At 39.0% G+C, this 8594-nt stretch overlaps 1 non-coding gene across 1 annotated transcript; it reads left to right on the top strand.

The window, feature by feature from the left end:
* Positions 1-673: 673 nt before the first annotated feature.
* LOC112782053 (small nucleolar RNA R71) lies at positions 674-781 on the top strand. Its single transcript, XR_003192795.1, has one exon. It is a non-coding gene; the product is annotated as a small nucleolar RNA R71 (small nucleolar RNA).
* Positions 782-8594: the final 7813 nt, after the last annotated feature.

The raw sequence follows: 8594 nt of genomic DNA, 5'->3' as shown, positions 1-8594 counted from the left end.
TAATCCTTGAGATTGTCTTAGGTGAGGTGCTCTGTAAGGCTGGTTCTAATTCTGATGTCTGTTGTTGTTATTCTACCTCTGGTTTCCATTGTTATCTCTGCCTCCTCTGTTATAGTTGTCCCTTCAATTATGGTTAGAATTATCTCTCCAACTTTGATTGGAGTTATCCTGCTATCCTTGGTTATGGTTTCCACCTTGGTTGTAATTGCCGCCTTGTTGATTGTATCCTTGATTCAGGCAGTCATAGAAGTTATGAGTAGCTGCCACAGTGTTGTCTTCCTGTTGGAGCTGCAGACATTCATCAATATAATGACTATAATCAGTACAGATTCTGCATACTCTTTGGGGAAATAACTGTTGGCTCTGTTGTGGTGGGTGAGGCTGAGCTTGTTGTTGTTAGTTCAACTGCATTTGCTTCAGTAGGTTGGTCATTTCACATATGCTCTGTGTAAGAGCAGTAGTCTCAATGCTAGAGGAAACCTCTGCAACAGCTTTTGAGTGGTTGCACCTCTGCCTTTGATTCCTAGTGGATTCAGCTAAGTCGCTGATCAGTTGCCATACATCATCTGCGGTCTTGTACTTTTTCATAGACCCATTACTAGCACCATCCAGTGTAGTCTTATCTTGGGGGGTTCATGCCTTGAGTGAAGTAGCTGATCAACACTAGTCTGTCAATCATGTGATGGGGGCATGCGTCTAGAAGGTTCTTAAAACGCTCCCAGTATTCATAGGGAGTCTCTGAGTCACCTTGAACAATGCAGGAGATCTCTTTTCTCAGTCTATCTGTGACTTCAGCTGGAAAGTACTTTTCCAAAAATTCTCTCCTGAGTGTATCCCAGTTGGTAACGGTCGCTTCAGGTTGGGAATAGTACCACTCCCTTGCTTTTCCCTCAAGAGAAAACGGGAAGGCAGTTAACAGAATAGAAGTTTCATCTGCACCATTATGCCTGACAGTAGAACAGGCTGTCTGGAAATTCCTAAGGTACTTAATAGGCTCTTGAGCAGGTAAGCCATGAAACTTGGGCATCAAGTTGATTAGTGCAGTCTTCAATTCAAAATCTACAGCCAGATTTGGATGATGCACTTGATAAGGTTGCAGTGTAAAATCTGGGGCTCCAGCTTCTTGGAGAGTAATTCTCCTAGGTTCAGCCATGTTACCTGCACGTGAATCAACAGGATCAGTAGTAAAGGATCTTGTCTCGCTCTCAGAGGGCGGTTCAGATTCGCCCTCAGATGAGACTGGTGAATCGATAACAATCACTTCACAACCCTCAGAGGCTAACCGACGTCGAGCTCGCCTAATACGTGAAAGAGTTCTTTCAATTTCAGGATCAAAAGTGGCTAAGCTCGGATCAGGCAATGAATGCGTCATTCAATGAGAAAGACATATAGCTCATGGTAACAAAATAATAATAAAATGTGCAAATAAAAATAAAATATGTACATTAATTAATAATCTAGCACACTATTACAACTCTCCGGCAACGGCGCCAAAAATTGGTGCGTGGCAGAAGTTAGACCAATTAAGAGAATCTTAATAAGAGAAATGCGTTGCAAGTATAGCCCTTAACCAGCTAAAGTCTGCCTCACCAATGTAAAAAGGGTTGTCACAAATTTTAGAAATAAAAATACTGGGAGTATGAGTCCCAGGTCGTCTCCCAACGAGTTGTAGGAAAGCGTGCTATTTTATTAACTAGAAGTTTTCCAGAAAAGTTGAGTTTTGATAATGAGTAAAATTAATTATAAATTAAAACAATAAAAATAAACTAAGAATAATTATTGATATCCTAAATAAAAAGCGTTGACTGGGGGAATGATTAATTGGAAGTTCTATCCTTGTTGGAATCTTCTCAAGTGTAGTGTAAAGAGGTTGTTGTTTTCACTTAGTTAACCCTTACTAAATAAAGGAAAGTCAAGTGATTGAGCTAACTCTTACCCGCAAATCCTAGTCCTCTCCCTTGGGAAGGTCTAGTGTTAGTAGGTATAGAATTAGCCAACAACATCCAATTTAACTAAGCACTTGAGCATTCCAACTCAAGTGTCCCCTCTTAATCAACCCCATGTCAAGTGGAAAATCTACTCCATTGACATTGAATTAATACTCATAAAAATATAAGAAGACATAATTAGATGAAATAAAATAGAGATTTAAAAATAATTAAAAATAAAAGTAACTCTATATATTAATAAATCCAAAATGCAACATACTTAATTGAATAGGGTCAATGATCAACATGAAAAGAGTAAAGGAATAAGGAAACAAGCTAAAGTAGTGTCTTCAACGGAGGTAATAACTCGTCAGCATCTAAAATCCAAAGCAAAAGCATAAACTATCAATGTAAAGCTAATCTAGATTCAGATCTAAAACTAAAAGTAATCCTAATATCGATGTATCTGAATGTGTGTGGATGCGTATTGAGTCTCTGTATGTTTCCTAGCTTTAGTCTGTGTTTTTGGGCCGAAAACTGGGTCAAAACGCGGCCCGAAATTGCCCCCAGCGTATTCTATTATTTCTGCAGATCGCACAGGTCACGCGTACGCGTCGTCAACGCGTTTGCGTCTTTCAGCAATTTTCCTTGTCACACGTTCGCGTCGTCTACGCGTTCGCGTCATTCGTGCAGACTCCAATCCATGAGTTTGCGTCAGGCACGCGTTCGCGTCGCTGTGATTTCTTCATTTCGCGCACTCGCGTGAGCCATGCGATCGCATCAGTATTTGCTGGTCATCTCCTTGGTTTCTTGTGTTTCTTCCAATTTTGCAAGCTTCCTCTCTATTCTCTGAGCCATTCCTGCCCTATGAAGCCTGAAACACTTAACACACGGATCACGACATCGAATGGTATAAAGGAGAATTAAAATATTCTAATTAAAGTTTTCTAGGAAGCAAGTTTTCAACCATAAACAATACTAGGAAGGAATTATAAAATCATTCAATCTATATGAATAAGTAGGTAAAGACTTGATAAAACCACTCAATTAAACACAATATAAATCATAAAATAATGGTTTATCAGGAAGCAATTGTGCAAGAGCTTAATAGGGTAACTCCACCCCAAGGACAAATTGAGTGGGTACCAATATCCTCAATGAACTTCATAGGTCCGGATCAATTTGCTCTCTTGGAAACGGATTATCAACTAAAGGTACTTCTTGGAATGTTAAATGGTGAAGGAAAGGATGTTGGTTGCCATGTGAATTCAAAGCATAAATGGTGCAAGGTCCACTTTGGAGGAATCCAACGCTTGAGTGGGTGCTTCAAAGGTGCTTCAAGAGGTTGTTCACCTAAGGGTACAAGTGAAAGTCAACAAGAGGGTGATAGAGAAACCAAAGTGTGGGATTCGAGCATACTACTCCGCAACTAACAATTGTAGATCCCAAATTCATGCTTGAGGTTGTTTGAGAGTTTAAGGTACTTCATTTGGGATCTCAGAGGATTCTTGAAGAACAAACATGGGTGGCGACTCAAGGATGAGTGGAAGCATTGATGAGATATTTTGATGAGAAACGAATCCTCACAAAACATCACAAAACTAACCGGCAAGTGCACCGGGTCGTATCAAGTAATAAAAACTCACGGGAGTGAGGTCGATCCCACAGGGATTGAAGGATTGAGCAATTTTAGCTTAGTGGTTGATTTAGTCAAGCGAATCAAGTGTTGGTTGGGTGATTTGTGAATTGCAGAATGTAAATTGCATGAAATTAAAGAGAGCGGGAAAGTAAATTGCTGAAACTTAAAGAACAAGAAATTAAATGACAGAAACTTAAAGTGCAAGAAATGTAAATTGCGGAATCTTAAAGTGCAAGAAATGTAAATTGCTTGAAATGTAAAGGGGATTGGGATGTGGATTTGCAGAATTTAAACAAGGAAAAATTGAATTGCATTAAACAGAAGAGGTAAAGGGAATTGGATTTGAACCGGATATGAAACAGGAAAGTAAATGAACATAAGAAAGCAGTAAATAGAGGATTGAAATGGAAAGTTAAGATCTCAGGACCCAGAGACTAGAAAACTAAGTCTAGATCTCAATGCCTTCCTAGATCCAACAAGAACAATAGCAAGGGAATTGTAAATTGCAAAGAAAAGAGATGAAGAGCAATGAACCGGAAATGAAATTCAATTAACAGTAAAATAAAGAAACAGAGAGATCCAAGATTGAGATTGAAACAGAAATTCTTCAATTCTCCAATCCAAGATCCAAGACCAATGTAAAATGAAATTGAAAGCAAAAACAAGAAATTAAAGTTCACTCAAGTTCAAAAGCTCTCCGAAAACTATATTGAAAATTCTAAAAGGAAAGCTCTAAAGGAAAACTCTCCAGGAAAGCTCTAAAGGAAAACTCTCCAGGAAAGCTCTAAAGGAAAACTCTCCAGGAAAGCTCTAAAGGAAAACTCTCCAGGAAAGCTCCCCAAACAAATTGAATTCTATCCTATTTATACACTTTCCAAAATGATCTTCAAGCCTTGAGTTGGGCCTTTGTTCTTGGTGGAATTGGGTTGAAAGAGGCCTTGGTTGATTGCTCTTGAAGATTGAAGAAGAACCGAAGTGAACCAATTGAACCGGTTTTTGAAGTTGGCCAAAGATGATCTCAACGTTAGGGTCAAAGTTAGGGGTCTAACTTTGACCCTAACTTTTCATGGCAGCAAGCATGGTTTCCTGGTTTGAACGTTGGTGCCAACGTTAGGGGTCTAACTTTGACCCTAACGTTGGCAATGCTTGATGTTAGTGGTGCCAACGTTAGCCTCCAAGTTAGGGGGCTAACGTTGGCGCAAACGTTGGCCTTCCCCCTTTGTGATTTAAATGCCAACGTTAGCCTCCAAGTTAGGGGGCTAACGTTGGCGCAAACGTTGGCCTTCAGGGGAGAAATTCTCAAGTTCCAACGTTAGCCTCCAAGTTAGGGGGCTAACGTTGGAGCTAACGTTGGCTACTTCCAGGGAGTGATTCACATGCCCAACGTTAGCCTCCAAGTTAGGGGGCTAACGTTGGGGCTAACTTCATGCAACCCGGTTCAATTTTCATTTATTCCATTGTCCTCTCTTCACTCCTAGCCATTCCTCTTTGCTTCAACCTTTCTCCAAGCCTTCTTCACCTATCATTGATCAACCAAACTAATCAAAGCTTTGCTCAAAATCATGAGGTATTCAATCTTCCACAATATGCAACAATTATAGCTCAAAACCTCATGAAATGGCATGAATTCACATATGGTTGGTTCAATCAAGGGAATCATGAAAATCTACTCAATTAGCTTGCTTGTAGCTCAAGAAAGTGCATAATTCTAATGAAAACTAAAGAAAAAGACTAGCTAAAATGGGCTAAGATGACTTGTCATCACAACACCAAACTTAAAGCTTGCTTGTCCCCAAGCAAGAAACAGATTTATGCTCCAAGGTTCTTTTAATTAAGATGGGTTGAGGAATACTTGTAACGTGCAGTGAGTGAAGTGATCAAGTATCAGTGGGGTGAACTCTAAATCATATGCTCATGCAAGGGCTTCAGTGCTCACTAGTCCTTACATATTGGGAGTCGTAGGTCTTTAGGATTTTCATCCAAATGGTACCATGGAGATCTCTTTATATGTAATCACCTTGAAGCAGCTTATAGTTTCTGTGCTTTGGCCTTGACTCTAAGTATCATGTCTCAAAGCGGCTCTTTAGATAAGCTTTCAATCAATACTCCTAAACCAGTTGGTTTTAAGGTATTAGGTGTTAAAGCACCCCTAAGGATTTACTTGCTCAAGCCTCTTTCTTTGACACACTTCAACCACAAGCATTTTACTAGGCTAACAACTCTTTGAGTCATTGTTTCTTTCTTTCTTTTTCTGCCTAGTAATTGATGCTCAGAGCCTTGGGCCATATTCCTTTTGTTTTTGTATTTTCTTTTCTTTCTTTTGTTTTGTTTGCTGCTTCTTGGATCAATAAATTTTTGAGAATCTCCACAATACTTCTTTGAACTTCATGTCCCGCCTATGAGCTCCCATGCAAGTTTTCACAAGCATGCAACCTCAGTACAAAATCATATAACCAGAACCACCACTTCTCCTAATCTTTTGCTTGCCTCAAAATTGTTTAATTCCTCAATCCTTCTTTTCAAAGAACTTTCATGTGATGCATTTCTTGGAAATTGAGTGCAAACAAGTTTTGAAGATAAGAATGTTGTGAATGATCAAACATCTTGCTTATTGAATTATAAAGAAAGACTATGCTATGCAGGCAGCGGTATATAGGAATAAAATTATACTATGCAGACAGGGAGGGCAATTAAGGATACAATCCAACTTTCAATTACAGCAATATTTGATGCAAAACAATGACTTAACAATACAACCTGTTGAAGTTTACTTGCTTTCCTTCTTCTCATCATCATCATTGCTGTCCTCTAGATTCATCTTTTGTTTCTTTGGTTGATGATGCTTTAATCCTTCCAACAGCTTGTATGGATCTCTGTAATGATATTGAAAGTTGCTTGTTCCCCAAGCACTTGGAAACAATGGTTAATTTTCATGATTTATTTGCGGGCTTTTTGAACTTACTTTGGTGTGGGAACACCAAACTTAGTACCTTGCCAACGGTTCTTGTGCATCAGATTAACCATGTGTAAAACCCTTTTTCTTTTTCAAAAGTAATAAAACTGAAAACTAAAGAATAGCAAAATAGTTGACTAGTTTATCTAACTGCTTGAAGCTAGCATTATGCAGAAGGTGAGAATATGTTTTATGATGAAATTTTGGTGGAACACCAAACTTAGAATCCTTCATTCTCCCTTAGATTGTTTTGGTGTGCAACACCAAACTTAGCTTCTTGCAATATAGATAAAACTAAGTAACCTTTTTATTGAAATAGCTATGAAAAGAAAGTTACCTCAGGTTGGGTTGCCTCCCAACAAAGCGCTTCTTTATTGTCACTAGCTTGACATCCTTCATTCTTTGATCATGGAGGCTGAAAATCATAGTGCCTCAGCTTTTCTCCTCTCACTATGGACTTCCTTCCGGTCTCCTCCATTTCTTGGTGCCCTTCTTCAGAAATTCCAGAGGTGGAGAACTCTCTCCTGGTTCATGTCATACAACCAAAACAGCAAAGATGCACAGAGCATTCTGTAGCTTGAGTGCAGTGGGGGTTAGTAGAGACAAAGTCTCAAACAGTTAGTGTGCAAGTCAAAGATTAAAGAAACAGAAAAAAAAAATGCTTGATCTAGATCACCACCTCACTTAATCATTGTCAATCTAGTCAATCCCCGGCAACGGCGCCAAAAACTTGATGAGATATTTTGATGAGAAACGAATCCTCACAAAACATCACAAAACTAACCGGCAAGTGCACCGGGTCGTATCAAGTAATAAAAACTCACGGGAGTGAGGTCGATCCCACAGGGATTGAAGGATTGAGCAATTTTAGCTTAGTGGTTGATTTAGTCAAGCGAATCAAGTGTTGGTTGGGTGATTTGTGAATTGCAGAATGTAAATTGCATGAAATTAAAGAGAGCGGGAAAGTAAATTGCTGAAACTTAAAGAACAAGAAATTAAATGACAGAAACTTAAAGTGCAAGAAATGTAAATTGCGGAATCTTAAAGTGCAAGAAATGTAAATTGCTTGAAATGTAAAGGGGATTGGGATGTGGATTTGCAGAATTTAAACAAGGAAAAATTGAATTGCATTAAACAGAAGAGGTAAAGGGAATTGGATTTGAACCGGATATGAAACAGGAAAGTAAATGAACATAAGAAAGCAGTAAATAGAGGATTGAAATGGAAAGTTAAGATCTCAGGACCCAGAGACTAGAAAACTAAGTCTAGATCTCAATGCCTTCCTAGATCCAACAAGAACAATAGCAAGGGAATTGTAAATTGCAAAGAAAAGAGATGAAGAGCAATGAACCGGAAATGAAATTCAATTAACAGTAAAATAAAGAAACAGAGAGATCCAAGATTGAGATTGAAACAGAAATTCTTCAATTCTCCAATCCAAGATCCAAGACCAATGTAAAATGAAATTGAAAGCAAAAACAAGAAATTAAAGTTCACTCAAGTTCAAAAGCTCTCCGAAAACTATATTGAAAATTCTAAAAGGAAAGCTCTAAAGGAAAACTCTCCAGGAAAGCTCTAAAGGAAAACTCTCCAGGAAAGCTCTAAAGGAAAACTCTCCAGGAAAGCTCTAAAGGAAAACTCTCCAGGAAAGCTCCCCAAACAAATTGAATTCTATCCTATTTATACACTTTCCAAAATGATCTTCAAGCCTTGAGTTGGGCCTTTGTTCTTGGTGGAATTGGGTTGAAAGAGGCCTTGGTTGATTGCTCTTGAAGATTGAAGAAGAACCGAAGTGAACCAATTGAACCGGTTTTTGAAGTTGGCCAAAGATGATCTCAACGTTAGGGTCAAAGTTAGGGGTCTAACTTTGACCCTAACTTTTCATGGCAGCAAGCATGGTTTCCTGGTTTGAACGTTGGTGCCAACGTTAGGGGTCTAACTTTGACCCTAACGTTGGCAATGCTTGATGTTAGTGGTGCCAACGTTAGCCTCCAAGTTAGGGGGCTAACGTTGGCGCAAACGTTGGCCTTCCCCCTTTGTGATTTAAATGCCAACGTTAGCCTCCAAGTTAGGG

This window comes from Arachis hypogaea, chromosome 19 (assembly GCF_003086295.3).
Source record: "Arachis hypogaea cultivar Tifrunner chromosome 19, arahy.Tifrunner.gnm2.J5K5, whole genome shotgun sequence".
NCBI classification, from domain to species: domain Eukaryota; kingdom Viridiplantae; phylum Streptophyta; class Magnoliopsida; order Fabales; family Fabaceae; genus Arachis; species Arachis hypogaea.
The sequence above is the reverse complement of the archived record's forward strand: the minus strand, read 5'-3'. Positions and strand labels throughout refer to the sequence as shown.